Source organism: Dendrobates tinctorius, unplaced genomic scaffold (assembly GCF_039654945.1).
Source record: "Dendrobates tinctorius isolate UK_male_01 unplaced genomic scaffold, ASM3965494v1 ptg000122l, whole genome shotgun sequence".
Lineage (NCBI taxonomy): Eukaryota > Metazoa > Chordata > Amphibia > Anura > Dendrobatidae > Dendrobates > Dendrobates tinctorius.
In genome coordinates this window covers 1,352,896-1,370,041 of record NW_027361790.1, presented here as the reverse complement: position 1 = coordinate 1,370,041, position 17,146 = coordinate 1,352,896, and the positions used below count along the sequence as shown (strand labels likewise).

At 47.2% G+C, this 17,146-nt stretch overlaps 1 protein-coding gene across 12 annotated transcripts in view; it reads right to left on the bottom strand.

Annotated features, from left to right (window-relative positions):
- The window catches only part of NAV3 (neuron navigator 3), a 1,131,823-nt gene that overhangs the window by 458,194 nt on the left and 656,483 nt on the right, over positions 1-17,146 (bottom strand). The window lies entirely within an intron of this gene.

Below are 17,146 nucleotides of genomic sequence, written 5' to 3'. Positions count from 1 at the left end.
GGTACATCAGGGACTTTCCAAACGCGGCATGGTGTCCGATCTCAATTCCAGCCAACATAGTCAAATGGCATTGCTTCCCTTCCGAGCTCTGCCATGCGCCCAAATAGTCGTTTACACCCACACATGGGGTATCAGCGTTCTCAGGACAAATTGCACAATAACTTTTAGGGTCCTGTTACCCTTGGGAAAATAAAAATTGGGGGTGAAAAGATCATTTTGTGGAAAAAATATGATTTTTTAATTGTACCGCTGTACGTTATAAACTTCTGTGAAGCCCTTGGGGGTTCAAAGTTCTCACCGCATATCTAGATAAGTTCCTTGGGGGGTCTAGTTTCCAAAATGGGGTCACTTGTGGGGAGTTTCCACTGTTTAGGTACATCAGGGGCTCTCCAAACGTGACATGGCGTCCGATCTGAATTCTAGCCAATTTTGCATTGTAAAAGTCAAACGGCACTCCTTCCCTTCTGAGCTCTGCCTTGCGCCAAAACAGTGGTTCCCCCCCACATATCAGGTATCAGCGTACTCAGGACAAATTGCACAATAAGTTTTGCAGTCCAATTTCTCCTGTTACCCTTGGTAAAATAAAAAAAATTGAACCTGAAGTATTTTTTTGTGAAAAAAAGTTAAATGTTCATTTTTTTTAAATATTCAAAAAATTCCTGTGAAGCACCTGAAGGGTAAATAAACTCCTTGAATGTGGTTTTGAGCACCTTAATGGGTGCAGTTGTTAGAATGATGTCACTTTTGGGTATTTTCTATCATATAGACCCTTCAAAGTGACTTCAAATGTGATGTGGTCCGTAAAAATAAAATGGTGTTGCAAAAATGAGAAATCGCTGGTCAACTTTTAACCCTTATAACTTCCTAACAAAAAAAATTATTGGTTCCAAAATTGTGCTGATGTAAAGTAAACATGTGGAAAATGTTACTTATTAAGTTTTTTGTGTGCCATATCTCTGTGATTTAAGGGCATAAAAATTCAAAGTTGGAAAATTGCTAAATTTTCGCCAAAATTTCCGTTTTTTTCACAAATAAACGCAAGTTATATGAATGAAATTTTACCACTAACATAACGTACCATATGTCACGAGAAAACAATGTCAGAATCACCAGGATCTATGGAAGCGTTCCAGAGTTATGACCTCATAAAAGGACAGTGGTCAGAATTGTAAAAATTGGCACGGGAGTTAACGTGCAAACCACCCTTGGTAGTGAAGGGGTTAACATTAGGTACGTAGGGACAAGCATTGTATGCGGATGCATCTGCATGCATCGATTTGATGTGTGCGGCGACCGCACGGAAACGCAAAGTTTTATGGTGAGGCACCTTATCAGTGGTGTGTGCCTCACCAAAAATATTACTTTAGTGAAGGACTAAAGTAACATTTCTGCCATAAGAAAACACTCCACTTTTTATGAATTTGATGGGCGGTGGTGACGCCATGCCCAATCCTACCCAGTTCCTCCCTAGATCCACCCATTTTGGTGAAGTTAGTTGAAATGGTTTGTGACTTTTCAAAGAATGTTATGTCAGTTTTCTAGCATAAACACTTCGCTGAATCGGGGCAATAAAGTGTTAATGGAGCATTTGTTGCAAATGCTCGTTTATTAGAGATGAGCGAATACATTTGCAGGGCCTTGGTTCATCAGCCACTTCATTATTCCATGGAAATTGGACAGCTGGACAAGCAATGTGAACTACTTCCTACCAGCTTGATTTCCCTGTGCCTCCTCTGATTTAGTAATCAAGCACCATGTCATGTGACATACGCATGATGTCTCTCCTACTAATCAGAAGAATGCAGTTCGGTTATGGAACCATTGGTTCTGTCCAGCTGCCATGGAATTCTGATGTGTTTGCTGATTCAGGCTGAGTGCAGACGGTATTTTTAGCCCTGCGGATGTTTCCGCGCAGAATGGAAGAAATCCGCAGGTCAAGTGACCTGCATTTTTCCTGTGGATTTCTTCCATTTTTCCTGCGGTCTTCTTGCGGTTTTTGTGCGGTTTTCCACTTCAGATTCTCCCCTGCGGATTTGGACACAGGGGAGGTGGAAAACCGCACAAAAGAAGTAACATGCTGCGGATTTTGTACCGCAGGAAAACCGCGCGGAAAAATCCGCAGCGTCTGCACAGTGTTTTTTTTTTTCATTGATTTTAAGGCTACTGTACATCACAATGCGGATATGCAACGTTTCTGCGCGGTAAAATCCGCTGCGGATCCGCTGCAAATCTGCATCGTGTGCACACAGCCTCAGTGTCCTGCAAAACAATTCAGTCATCTCTATTATTACGGCTTCATCCACAAAGGAGGCTTTGGGACCCTTATACTTGAGATCAGCGGAGATCTTAGCAATCAACACCCCGGCAATCATACCCAATTACCAAGATCTATCAGGCATTTCTGGCATATCATTATTGGCGAGCCATACATATCCAAATTGGACATTCCCTTTAACATTTCAATAGACGATCATTCCAATTTGCAATGTGATTTATTTCTGCATTTTAGTCACTAAATATTGAATTAGACTTACTTTGTAAACCAGATATGTATATTTGCCATCAATTCAACAATGGCTTGCAAATGTACATCTATTATTCGTTCTTGGCCTTTCATATATATTTTACTCAATAGAGTGTAGCCTTAAAAACTGAAGCTGATGAAAGTGCAAAACTTCATATTCTGCATTGGCTACTCTTCCAGAAAATTAGAACAGAAAAATAACACCATGTGGAAGTAATTGACCTTTATAGATATCCTCACTTGTCAAACGGAATCGCAGCAAATTACTCAATCAACCTATTGGGACTCAATGAATGTAATGCATCCACCGCCTCTATATAACGTAAAGGTCATGTACTCTGCGCCAGACAAGCCCAGCCTTTCATTATTCTGAAAGTTAGTTTATGACAACAGAAATAACCCGTAAGTCATTGTTAGAAAGACTAAAGTAATAAGATTAAAAAGCATATGTCAATGTGAGACAGTTAGGATTCTCATGTACAGATCCAAAGTGCAGCCCATGTGTGTGTGAGAAAATGGTCACATAAAGCCCATTGATTAATCTTTTTTCTTAAGAGTTTTATGTTTCTAAAAAGCACACAGCAGAACACATTGGCGCTTGCAGGATGTATGAGGGCTGAAGCTGCTGGTAGTTTGACAAGCTCCGTGTGCAGTTGTAAGAGGTTGTAAAAGCCAGCATCTCTTACTAACCCCTTAAGTGACATCCAGGTTTTATATCATTGTGGTTTTGTTAAGGGGAGAATATATGGCATATGAATATTTACAAGAATCAAAAATTGTACCACTATATGGACGCTTTGCTCAAATATTAGAATCATATAGCTTTAAGAATCATGTAGCTGTATTGTATTTCTGTATTGTATAACCCACCTAGGCTTCAGCGAAACTGGGTGGACTTGGTGGACTAGGGTGGACCGGGCTAGAAAGCGATACTTATGTGCATAATGATTATGTATCAGATATAGGACATAAAAGATCAATACTAATTTGCTATTTGGGGTAAACAGTAATTTGGAAAAGAACCCATGTTGTAACACAATGAGACAGCTCGATTTTTGTTATAAAAACTGTACATCTCTGATTAAAAGTAGAGAAGAATCATTTTGACATGATACACCTTGTCTTGTGCATTCTTTTCTCCGTGCACATATAATCTCTGCCAAAGGTCCAATTTGGCCACAGACAATTAAGACGGGCCACACCCTAGTGTGGTAGAATCCATAGAAATCAACAGTTTAATAATAATGTAGAGTAATGTAAATACTGTATGCATATAGGGAAAGTGCAATGTTCCTTTTGGCCACTGGATGGGGGCATTATAGTGACATAGCTGTCAATAGTTAACATAGGATGGGCACGGTGGATAAGGCAGGAAAGATTTCCTAAAAGAGTCACTTGGGGCCAGGATGCCCGTTCAGCTCACATGGGCTAAATAGCCCCTGGGTAATACCATGTCACCATTACTGAGATAAATGAATGCGACTTTTATCCCGGTATCATATGCTAGTGCGGTCCTAGTGGAGCAAGTAGTGTGTAGTGGGAGCATCCTCCCGTTAGCGTGCCTCCCTGTGCACTCGCGAAAAAGATGTTAGATTCTGGCGAGCTTCAGTCGGAAGCACTGACGTGGAGTAGCGAGGTTAGTGAGGGGCATGGAAGTGGTAACATCACCAGCCCGATGCAACAGGCTCTCAGGCCAAAAAAAGACACATTTTGAAGGACACTGTCCTTCTTCCTCAGGGTATGGTCTACCTGGTTGAGACATCTATATATAAACACTTACTCTCTAGTGCTAAGCATTGCTGACAGGTGGAAGCCCAATCAACTGAAAATGGATAGATCACACTGCCATCTATATATATAAAATTGAATGTATGTGTGTGTGTATCACCAACCAATCATGAAGCATCTTTCATTTCACCAGAGCTGTTTAAAAGAAGCTGAGCTGTGATTGGTTGCTATGAGCAACAGTTTTCCTTGCAACCAATCACTAAGCATCTTTCATTTCACCAGTGTCATGATCCCAGTGAAGGTTTTTGAGCTGCACACCGGGGGTTAATGTCTGGAGCTCTGTGCAGGTTTTTACCTGCACACTTGAGGTTAATGATTGTGGCCTCTTTCTGGTTCTGGGAGAGCTTCTTAAACCCCTGGGAAGCTTCAATCCCTGCCAGTTATACTTTTGCCTTTGGCATAGTGTGCTGACCCCCGTGTGCCTGTGTGTTGCTATAGCTTGTTTATATGGTTCTGACCCGGCCGTTTCCCGTTGTGAGTTTGCCTGTTGATTTTTTACTGCGTTATTATCTGTGTATGACTCATTGCCTGTGACCTGACTACTCTCTGCTCGCCCCTTTGGTACCTTGCAGCTATCTCTGTGTGTGACTCATTGGCTACGTCCTGACTATTCTCCCTGTCTATGCCCCCTGGTAACTTTGTCTCGCAGTTACTCTGCTAGGAATTCTCTTGCAGCTCCTAGCTCTCTGGAGTTTAGGCCACGCCTCTAGCAGTCACGTGCTTCAGGTCCTGCGGCTCTGAAGTACGCATCTACTCGGTTGCTGCCCGCTCCACAGGTATCTTTGAGCACTGTTTTGCTTTACTCAGGACACGCGCACTGTCTCAGTGAGCAAGGTTAGTGCGGTGTTTCTGACAACCAGAGCAGTTTTCTCACTCCACGACAACACCTCAGCAGACAGTGACCGGATGGGAGAAATCTAGCATCCCCGGAAACATAAGCTCCCAGCCATTGTATGCCCCCCAGAAAGGAGCAGAGAGCACATAACAGAAATGAATCCCCCCTCCCATGCCCATATACCCATCACACATCCTCCATCCCATAGGCACATCTTCCATCTTAAAGGGATCTTCGGATGGAAGTCAGGGCAATTGCCTTCAAATGCTCTGGTACTGACCCCAGGCCTCTATTAAAGGGATCATTGGTATGGAAGTCAGGGCAAATCCATCCAGCACTTTGGTTTTGACCCCAGGCCTCTCTTGAAAGGATCCCAGGTATGGAAGTTAGGACCATTCCACTCAGCGCTGTGGTTCTGACCCCAGGGCCTCTTAAAGGGATCATTGGTATGGAAGTTAGGGCAATTCCGCTAAGCGCTCTGGTTCTGACCCCAGGCCCCTCTTAAAGGGATCCCTGATATGGAAGTGAGGGCAAATCCACTTTGAGCTTTGTTACTGACCCAAGGCTTCTCTTAAAGAGATCTCCGGTATGGAAGTTAGGGTAAATCCCTCAGCACTCTGATTCTCACCCCAGGCTTCTATTAAAGGGATCATTGGTATGGAAGTCAGGGCAAATCCACTCAGCACTCTGGTTCTGATGCCAGGCCTCTCTTAAAGGGATCCCCGGAATGGAAGTTAAGACTGCTCCATTCAGCGCTCTGGTTCTGACCCCAGACTGATGGGATGTTGTGGGATATTAGGGGTAGTAGTTTGATGGCTCTGACTGATGGGATGATGTGGGATATTAGGGGTATTAGTCCTGTGGCTTTGACGGGATGATGTCGGATATTAATGGTAGTAGTTTGGCGGCTGTGACGGGATGATGTGGGATATTAGGGGTAGTAATCCGGTGGCTTTGGCTGATGGGATGATGTGGGATATTAGGGGTATTAGTCCTGTGGCTTTGACGGGATGATGTCGGATATTAATGGTAGTAGTTTGGCGGCTGTGACGGGATGATGTGGGATATTAGGGGTAGTAATCCGGTGGCTTTGGCTGTTGGGATGATGTGGGATATTAGTGGTAGTAGTCCGGTGGCTTTGGCTGACAGGATGATGTGGGATATTAGGGGTAGTAGTCTGGTGGCTCTGGCTGATGGGACAATGTGGGATATTAGGGGTAGTAGTCCGGTAGCTCTGGCTGACAGAATGATGTGGGATATTAGTGGTAGTATTCCGGCAGCTGTGATGGGATGATGTGGGATATTAGGGGTAGCAGTCTGGTGGCTCTGGCTGACGGATGATGTGGGATATTAGTGGTAGTAGTCTGGTGGCTCTGGCTGACAGGATGATGTGGGATATTAGGGGTAGTAGTTCGGTGGCTCTGGGTGACGGGACAATGTGGGATATTAGGGGTAGTAGTCCGATAGCTCTGGCTGACGGGATGATGTGGGATATCATAGTGAATGTGGCTATGTGGAGTGGGTGGGGCTATACACTCAGCTATATATATATATAATCATTATAATTTGTTATAACTAACCGTATTTAGTTACTATGTCCGGGCAGCGCCGGACTCTTCAGCTAGTGTGGTATAAAATATGAGTAGAAATTACATACTGTATGTATAAGTATCAATATCCTACAAAGATAATTGAAATCTTATGTTTATTAGAATTAAATAAAGACATTTAAAAATGTACTAAGTTCATGTGTAATGATACGAGCCACAAAATATCTATAGATGCAATATCCTCCTTTCATTATCTGTATTGGGGAGATGGTAATTCCCCCAATCCACAGATTGATATTGCTTTTCTTCCAAATAATAATATATATATATAGATAGTAAATCTAGAATATGTGTTTAAAATGATGAAGAATTATTAAAAAAAAACAAACTTTTTTTAACAAATTTTTTAAAAGTTTTTTTTAAAAGGGTTTTATGTTTCCATTCAACAAAATGGCAATACTTTACTCTGTGGTTACTTTGGGAATATTAATGATGTACTTTCCCAGCTGCACCACAACCTTTATCCCCTTCCTAACATGGCCAGTTTCTATTTTTCGCTTCCGAGCCATAACTTTTTTTATTTTTCTGTCCTGATAGACATATGAGGGCTTTTTTGTGATGAGTTGTACTTTTGAATCAATGAATGGAGGATGAGGGAGGTTGAAATTGTGCTGTCGAGGATTAGATATACGAAATACCTCTGAGGTGATGACTTTTTAAAAGTTTATTGGCATGCCACATGTTTTGGTGCTGCTCCATCTCCTTCTTCAGTCAATATATACAAAAACACTGCTTTCAGATCATTATATCATAATTTGAGTGCACAAAATTTGAAGATCCAATAAGTCTGTTCGGGGTGTTCTCTGATGCATGTTCTAATATGGTTAATTTCAAATTAGTAGGATCCTTATTATGTACAGTTAAAAATGTGTCTTGAAAGACTATGCCTATGAATTTTTTTTATTATTGCGTTGCCATTTTCAGAGACATTTAATGTTTCCATTTTTCGGTCGATAGAACTGTGTCACGGCTTTTTTTATGAGGGGCAAGACTTTTTATTGCTACCTGTAACGCTAAAGGAAGGGATAACCCTAAAGTGGACTCTCAGGGCCATGGCACCAAACCTCCCCTGGGCGAGCTGAACCTAGGGTGCCGACCCCTGTACAGAGACCATCAGGGCAGGCCCAGGGGACTCTAATACCACAGCTACCGATACCGAGAGGGCAACTCACAGGGACTGAGGCTCAGAGGAAAGAAGCACAAGGTACTGATATAAAAGTGGAAAATGAGCAGGGAGACTCGTGGGTGGACTGAGACTCGGAGGGACACAACACGAGGAGAAGGTTAGGAGAACACGTGAGGACCGGAGAACAGAGGGTAACAGCACAAGGTATATGGATCCAGGCAAGGTTGGACGAGTACTAAGAGTGGAAGACGGGTGACTGGAGAGAAGGAGCAGGGTCCGGGGATCACGAGGAGCACAGACAGCAGGACAAAAACACTGTGGGAAAGACAAGGGCAAGGTAGGGTTAAACGGGTACAAGGAGAGTAATACAGATAATTATTACTGGGGCCTGAGCTAGCAGAACTAACAAAATAATCTGGCGCGGTCCTAGGGAGGAAGTGACAAGAAATACCCCATACATTACCCCTATTGGAGGAGAGACACTTCCGGGTCAGGACACAACGGCCCCATAGAGCGCAGGAGACACGTGCGCCCTAAGCCGACCAGGGAGCGCGTGTGCACACCGGAACCCAGTAGCAGGCTGACAACCAGGATGTGATGGAGAGGAGTGGGAATGCCCCTGACCAGCAGAGCACTGGGACGCAGCATGGTGAGTATCGGAGGACCGGCGGCTACCCGCTGATGTAACACTACCATATCTAGGGATAGATATGATATTTTGATTGATCCTTAAATAATTTTTGGGCGGAGTTGCGGCAACAAAAAAATAGCACTTTGGTGTTTTGAATTATTTTCTTTTTACGGTGTTTACTAATCAGGTTAATTATTTTTATATTTTGATAGATCAAACTTTTATGGACATGGTGATACCACATAAGTATTTTTTTTATCATCTTTATTTTTAATGAGGGGAAAAGGGGTGTGAATTAAACTTTTATAGTTTTTTTTATTTGTCTTTACTTTTTTTCTGCATTTATTACGCTAGTTTCACACTTGCTTTTTTTTGCAGCGCGTTTTTCCCGCAAAAAAACGCATTAAAAAAACGCATACAAATGCATACAAACGCTGCGTTTTTTTCAAGCATTTTTATGCGCATGCAGGAAAAAAACGCAGCGTTTTTGTGCGTTTGTATGCGTTTTTTGTGCGTTTGCGTTTTTTTACAGACTTTGGAAAAACCCCAAAAAAAAGAAAAAACAACCATTCAACAACACACAAGACCAATGGGACTTCATTGTGGGTGTGGTATGTTAATATATAGACCCTGTCTACAGTATTCTTCACATTTGCTTGATTCTTCTCGTGACCATGGATCTGCGCTGGAAGAGTTTTCACTTCAACTTGGATTTGGACATCGCGATGGCTCAGGCGTATGCAGTTGCTTGCCATGAACAAAGGAAGAGAGAGAGGCAGCGAAGACGGCGGCGTATGTGGATACATCCGATTGTTGAACTCCGGGAGAGCCCTGGGGCATACCACACCCTCTACAGCGAGCTCCAGTCAAACCCGGAGAAATTTACAGATTATATCCGGATGTCCCACGAAAGTTTCATGGATTTGCTTGCTCGTGTCCAACAATCCATCCGGAGACAGGACACACAGCTCCGTCGAGCGATTCCTCCTGAGGAACGGCTACTGGTGACATTACGGTATGTTTTAAAAACCAAGGGGTGCGGTCTGATGTTTTTTTTTTAAATTTAGTATTCAAAACCTTGGGTAATTAGTTTTCGTGAATGTACTAATATTTTATTTTATAGTTTTTTAAAATAATATACATAAATATTAATTTTACTTCTTTGTCTGTTCACAGATTCCTGGCGACTGGAGAAACCCTATCTTCACTACACTTCCAGTACCGTATTGGAATCTCTACCTTGTCTGGAATTGTTGCTGACACCTGCCGGGCTCTCTGGAATGTTCTTTGTCCAGAATTTATGCCCCTGCCCACTGCTGAAAAGTGGATGGAAATTGCTGACAAATTCTGGACAGTATGCAATTTTCCCAACTGTTTGGGAGCTGTTGATGGTAAACACATACGGATCATCAAACCCCAAAGAACGGGATCTGAGTACTATAATTACAAAAAGTACTTTTCAATAGTACTCATGGCGATTGCGGATGCCGGATGTATGTTTGTAGCAGTGGACATTGGAGCATTTGGCCGTGGTAATGACTCGCAGGCTTTTAAAAACTCAGACATGGGCCGGAGGTTGTATGGCAACCAATTTAATTTCCCTATGCCACGGCCTCTTCCTCACACCGAAGCTCCGCCACTGCCCTTTGTAATGGTTGGCGATGAGGCTTTTTAAATGTGCGGAAACTTACTGAAACCCTACTCCAGCCGGGACTTGGACCACACCAAAAAAATATTTAATTACAGGCTGACCAGGGCCAGAAGAACTGTCGAGTGTGCTTTTGGGATTCTTGTCTCCAGATGGCGAATTCTGGGTGTGATGTACAATGCCCGAAGATATGTTTTCTGTTGCAATGTGCTAACAAATCCTCCATCCTAGGACATTGTAAACTGTCAGTAGTAGGAATTCTTTCCCCCCAGGTTTTATCAACCCTGCCACTTCCTCTGGAAGAGCAGGAATGTTAATTAGCTAGACCATCTTCCTCACACCATTTGGCTTCTCTCAGCTGAAAGAGAAAAAAAGTGCGGGAACTAAACTCTTTGTTTGAAACCAGGAGTTTGAATAAAACAATAAGGGATTGTCCCGCGAAAACCATACCCAGCAGAAATATAAAAATCATATTTCTGCGATCCGAGCAGACCCAGCTTCGCTGTGGTGCCTGTTGCAAAACTCTCGGATGTCCAGAACCTGAGATATGATTTGCGCCCAAATGGACGGTCATATCGCATAGATGTTTGATGTTTTCTTGATGGGCTCATTACGCTGGGAAACATGATACCACTGATGAGTCCATACCAGCTTCTCCCATAAAGTTATAGCTAATCTAAGTTTTGTAGCCAAAACATAACTTGGATAAGAGAGGTGGGATCAACCCAGAATGCACCTCTCTGTGATGTCACATAGGAAAGTCTATAAGGCATTCCCTGGCAGAACCAGCTCAGAACAGCTCAAGTCGTCGTGCTAGAAAGATCCAGATGAGCGGAGAAGTGCAGCTCCGCCTCCACCCACCTTAGCCGCATGGTCTGCCTAAGGAACAATATGGAACTGTGAGTGTAATCTCTTTGTTTTCTCCACTTTTATTTTATACCTGTACTGTACATATTTTATGTCTCAATTTAATATGTGACGAACAGCCCACCGCCGTTCGTCTACTTACGGGCGACACTAACGGGGGTCCGTAAGTAGACGAACGGCGGTGGGCTGTTCGTCACATATTGGTGGCAGCGCGGTGGGATAATCCTAGAGCATTAGTGATTTGGTTTGAGCAATCATTCCTCTCACTAAAAACCTGCACGGTTCCTGCGGGAATCCTGCATCATAGGTTTTGGAGAACAGACTCAGTGGTTACTAGTTCTGAGACATTTGTGTGTACATACAAGTATCCCCCTCCCGTTTCTTCGTTTTTCTTTTTCTATCTTTTATTTGGCAACCATGGCGGCAAAAGGAGAACCTTGGTACAACCGGCAGACAAAGGAAGTTCTTGCTGGGTTATGCACGTACCAAGGCCTTGACGCCACGAACAAAAACAGAGCTCAAATGATCGCGGCTCTAGTGCAGCTGGACAACGACCAGAATCCAGCGAGCGCAGAAGTTGGCCCAAGTGGCAATGGGGCTGCAGCAGAGGCTCCACTCCTGAGCGCTGGCCCCACATTCAACCAGGACGGGGTGGACCCCTATCTGCAAATGGCCTTGGACGCACTCCCCGCCGAAGACAGTGATGGGCGGGTGAGGCTGATCCAGCAATATCGGCAGGAGGCCCAAGCCGAGCGTCAAGCCCAGGCTGAGAGAGCTGAGCGCCGAGCGGAGGCTGAGAGAGCAGAGCAGCGAGCCGAGAGGGAGGCGCAGAGGGCCCATGAACTGGAGGTACTCCAGCGGGGTGGGAATGCCCCCACAGCCCGAAGCAGAGAGCCCAGCAGCGTCCAGACTCCTAAACCCCGGCCAGAGCATTTTCCCGTGATGGAAAAGGATGGGGACTTGGACACATTTCTGCGAGCCTTTGAGAAAGCCTGCAGACAGTACCAGCTGCCTAGAGACCAATGGGCAAGGTACTTGACCCCAGGGCTAAAAGGCAAAGCCCTGGAGGCATTTGCTTCTCTTCCGCCAGAAGCCGATGACGACTATGACGCCATAAAGCAGGCGCTGATCGCCAAATACCGGCTGACACCTGAGGTATACCGAAAGAAGTTCCGACACCTCCAACGTGGCCCACACGATAGCTACAGTGATGTGGTGCAAGGACTCAGGACCCACTTTGACCAGTGGATCCATGGACTGTCCGTTGAAACCTTTGAGCAGCTACGGGACCTGATGATCAAAGACCAGTTCCTGCATCTCTGCCCAGCTGAGGTCCGACAGTTCATCCTGGACCGCGAACCAACGAACGCGGACAAAGCGGCGCAGATCGCCGACAACCACGAGGCCAACCGGAAGCCCGAGACGCGGAGGCCAGTCGCCACCAGCTGGAAAGGGGGTAAGCCAGCAACCAACCCCAATGCCCCAGCTAGCCGTCCCTCCGGAGGCCCAGTCCCTGTTGCCAACAGCAGGCCGGCTACTGACAGTCGCCTGTGTCACCACTGCCAGCGGCCTGGTCACTTCTTTTACACCTGTCCGAATAGGCCGAAGAACCCCCCAGCCAAGGCCCCCGGGCCCAACGCCTCTGTTCTTTTGGTGGGAGGTGTGGTTGGGAGGGCTGACGACAACGTTCAACCTGTTCAGGTGGGGGCCCGTCTTGCTACAGGCCTCAAGGACACCGGGGCTGAACGAACCCTCATCCGTCCTGGACTGGCGGCCCCTGAAGAGTTTGTTGAGGGGAAAACCCTGACTGTCACCGGGATTGGAGGCACCCGTTGTCCCTTGCCAGTGGCACGAGTTTTTCTTGACTGGGGTGCCGGGAGCGGGTTGAGGGAGGTGGGAGTGTCTGAAAACCTGCCCACTGATGTTTTATTGGGGACTGACTTGGGGAGGATGGTTGCATACTATGTCCCTGACACCCTTCCCCAAACTGATAATAAGGGTAACGTTAACCCTGATGATGTTGATGATGGGAAACTGAATGTGTTACCTGCTAATGCCTTGATGAGTAATGATGCAACTAACAACCATTCTTTCCCAAGGTATGATGCTGATGCTGATGTGAATGTACCAAAGCAAACTGATAACCATTCTTTTCCTAGGAATGATGATGTTGATGTATCTGTGCCGACTGAACCCGTTAACCCTTTCTTTGAAACGGTAGATGTGTCCACAGGTACCGAGGTGCTCAGCCCCGTCACTCTGCGGAGTGAGACGGCTGAGGAACCCCTGGCAGGAGCAAGCAACGGTGCTCAAGAGGATGGGGAGGTGCATGGGGACCATGAGGAAGGTAATGCCATGCAGCTGACCAGTGCCACCGAGGAAGGTAACTGGCCCATAAGTAGCACTGCTCCTAAAGTGTTGGGGGTGGATGGGGAGGTAGAGCCCAAGGCAGCACCAGCTGGTGGGTCTGAAGAAATCCCCAGGGAGACAGCATACATAGCAGCTGTCACACGCAGTCAGAGTGCCCAGATCGCAGGTAACGCACTGTCTTCTGGACCCTCTGCTGCTACAGGAGAGACTGAACCAGAGGTGAACCCAGAGCCGGTTCCAGAGGGTCCCAGTAAAGAGGGGACCCTGACGTCACTTCTGGCAGCCTCCAGCATGGAGTTCCAGGCTGCTCTGCACTCAGATGCCAGCCTGGAGAAATTGAGAGGTCTCGCCGAGACGCCCACCTCCAAGTCTGATAAGGAGAGGGTGTTCTGGGAACGAGGAAGGTTGTACCGGGAGACAGTACCCGGAGATCCTAAAAAGGAGTGGTTGAGGGAAAGACAGCTGGTCGTCCCCTATCAGTTCAGAACTGAGTTGTTGCGGATTGCCCATGAGATTCCACTCGCTGGACACTTGGGGATCAGCAAAACAAAGGCACGGCTGTCTCAACACTTCTATTGGCCCAAGATGGGGACAGATGTAACACACTACTGCCGCTCCTGTGCCACCTGTCAAAAAGTGGGTAAGGCGGGGCCTGCTCTTAAGGCTCCCCTTATTCCTTTGCCGGTGATAGAGGAGCCTTTCCAGAGAATCGCGGTGGACATTGTAGGACCGCTGTCCGTCCCCAGCAGCTCCGGAAAGCGATACATTCTCACCGTGGTAGACTACGCTACCCGGTACCCAGAGGCAGTAGCTCTGTCTTCAACCAGGGCAGATAAGGTGGCTGACGCACTGGTGACCATCTTTTCAAGAGTAGGATTTCCCAGGGAGATGCTTACCGATCAAGGGCCCCAATTCATGTCTCGCCTAATGGAGGCTCTCTGTGAGAAAATGCAGGTGACGCAGCTGGTATCGAGTCCGTATCACCCACAGACTAATGGTTTGTGTGAACGTTTCAACGGTACCCTCAAACAGATGCTCCGCATACTGGTTGAGACCCAAGGGCGCGACTGGGAGCGGTACCTCCCACACCTGCTGTTCGCTTACAGAGAAGTTCCGCAGGCCTCGACCGGGTTCTCCCCCTTCGAGCTCCTGTATGGCAGGCGAGTCCGGGGACCCCTTGGGTTGATAAGAGAATCCTGGGAAGATGAGCCAAACCCCACAGAAGTGTCCATCGTGGATTATGTCATGTGCTTCCGTGACAAGATGCAGACCTTGACGCAGTTGGTGCATGACAACATGACGCAGGCTCAGGCTGACCAGAAGCACTGGTACGACCAGAACGCCCGGGAGCGGACCTACCAGGTGGGTCAAAAGGTGTGGGCGCTGGTCCCTGTACCAACGGATAAGCTTCAGGCAGCCTGGGAAGGCCCGTACGTCGTCCACCAACAGCTCAACCCGGTCACCTACGTGGTCACGCTTGACCATGCTCGGGGTAGGCGCAAGGCCTTTCACGTCAACATGCTGAAGGCGCACTACGAACGTGAAGCTTGCGTCCTACCGGTCTGCAATCTGCCAGAGGATGGGGAGGAAGATTCCCTCCTGGACATGCTGGCCCAGGCCAAGGCCAATGGGTCCATTGAGGACATGGAGATAAGTGGTTCGCTCACCGTGTCCCAGCGGTTGCAGTTGATGGCCACCCTGGAACTCTTCCGGCCCGTGTTCACCAACCGTCCTGGGAGGACGGAGTTAGCGGTTCATGAGGTGGACACCGGGAATCATGCCCCATTACGGCGAACACCTTATCGGATCTCTGAAACGGTGCAACAAGTCATGCGCCAAGAGGTCGATGAGATGTTAAGGCTGGGAGTGATTCGACGGTCAAAAGGTGCGTGGGCTTCACCTGTAGTCCTCGTGCCTAAAAAGGATCGAACCACCCGGTTCTGCGTGGACTACAGGGGGCTCAACGCCATCACAACCTCTGATGCCCACCCGATGCCGCGCATCGAGGATCTGCTCGAGCGGTTGACAAACGCCAACTACATATCCATCATGGATTTGAGTCGGGGATACTGGCAGATTCCCCTGAGCCCTGAGGCGCAGGAGAAATCCGCCTTTATCACCCCCTTTGGACTGTACGAGTCCACGGTCATGCCCTTCGGCATGAAGAATGCCCCTGCCACTTTCCAGCGGATGGTCAACCACCTGCTTCGGGGACTGGAGGAGTACGCAGTGGCGTACTTAGACGATATTGCCGTCTTCAGTTCCACCTGGGAGGAACACCTTCAGCACCTCCAGGAGGTGCTCAAGCGTCTTCACCAGGCAGGCCTGACCATCAAGCCGGGGAAGTGCCAGATAGGCATGCGCGAGGTCCACTACCTGGGGCACCGGGTAGGCGGGGGTTCCATGAGTCCGGAGCCAGGAAAAGTGGACGCAATCGTGTCCTGGCCCACCCCCAGGACCAAGAAACAGGTGAAGTCCTTCTTGGGCACTGCAGGGTACTATAGGCGGTTCGTACAGGACTATAGCGCCCTTGCCAAACCCTTGACTGACCTCACCAAGCAGAGGCTACCCCAAACAGTCAACTGGACAGATGACTGTGAGGCGGCTTTCCAAGCTTTGAAAGCAGCCCTGTGCAACTCTCCAGTGTTGAGAGCAGTCGACAGCAGTCGCCCGTTTCTGGTACAGACCGACGCCAGCGAGTTTGGCCTCGGTGCTGTGCTTAGCCAGGTCGACTCGGGGGACCAAGAGCACCCCGTGTTGTACCTGAGCCGGAAACTTTTGCCGAGGGAAGTGGCATACTCGACCATCGAGAAGGAGTGTCTGGCCATGGTGTGGGCACTGCAGCGTTTGCAGCCCTACCTGTATGGGCGCGCCTTCACGGTGGTAACCGACCACAACCCACTGAGCTGGTTGCACACCGTGTCGGGAACCAATGGAAGATTGCTCCGCTGGAGCCTTGCCCTTCAACAGTACGATTTTACTGTAAAACACAGGAAGGGCAGTGAAAACGGCAATGCCGATGGGTTGTCCCGCCGGGGCGAACCCGCTGAGGTGCGCATGGCAGATTACCGAGAGGTAATGCCTCCTTAGCGCCCTCTTAAGGGGGGAGGTGTGATGTACAATGCCCGAAGATATGTTTTCTGTTGCAATGTGCTAACAAATCCTCCATCCTAGGACATTGTAAACTGTCAGTAGTAGGAATTCTTTCCCCCCAGGTTTTATCAACCCTGCCACTTCCTCTGGAAGAGCAGGAATGTTAATTAGCTAGACCATCTTCCTCACACCATTTGGCTTCTCTCAGCTGAAAGAGAAAAAAAGTGCGGGAACTAAACTCTTTGTTTGAAACCAGGAGTTTGAATAAAACAATAAGGGATTGTCCCGCGAAAACCATACCCAGCAGAAATATAAAAATCATATTTCTGCGATCCGAGCAGACCCAGCTTCGCTGTGGTGCCTGTTGCAAAACTCTCGGATGTCCAGAACCTGAGATATGATTTGCGCCCAAATGGACGGTCATATCGCATAGATGTTTGATGTTTTCTTGATGGGCTCATTACGCTGGGAAACATGATACCACTGATGAGTCCATACCAGCTTCTCCCATAAAGTTATAGCTAATCTAAGTTTTGTAGCCAAAACATAACTTGGATAAGAGAGGTGGGATCAACCCAGAATGCACCTCTCTGTGATGTCACATAGGAAAGTCTATAAGGCATTCCCTGGCAGAACCAGCTCAGAACAGCTCAA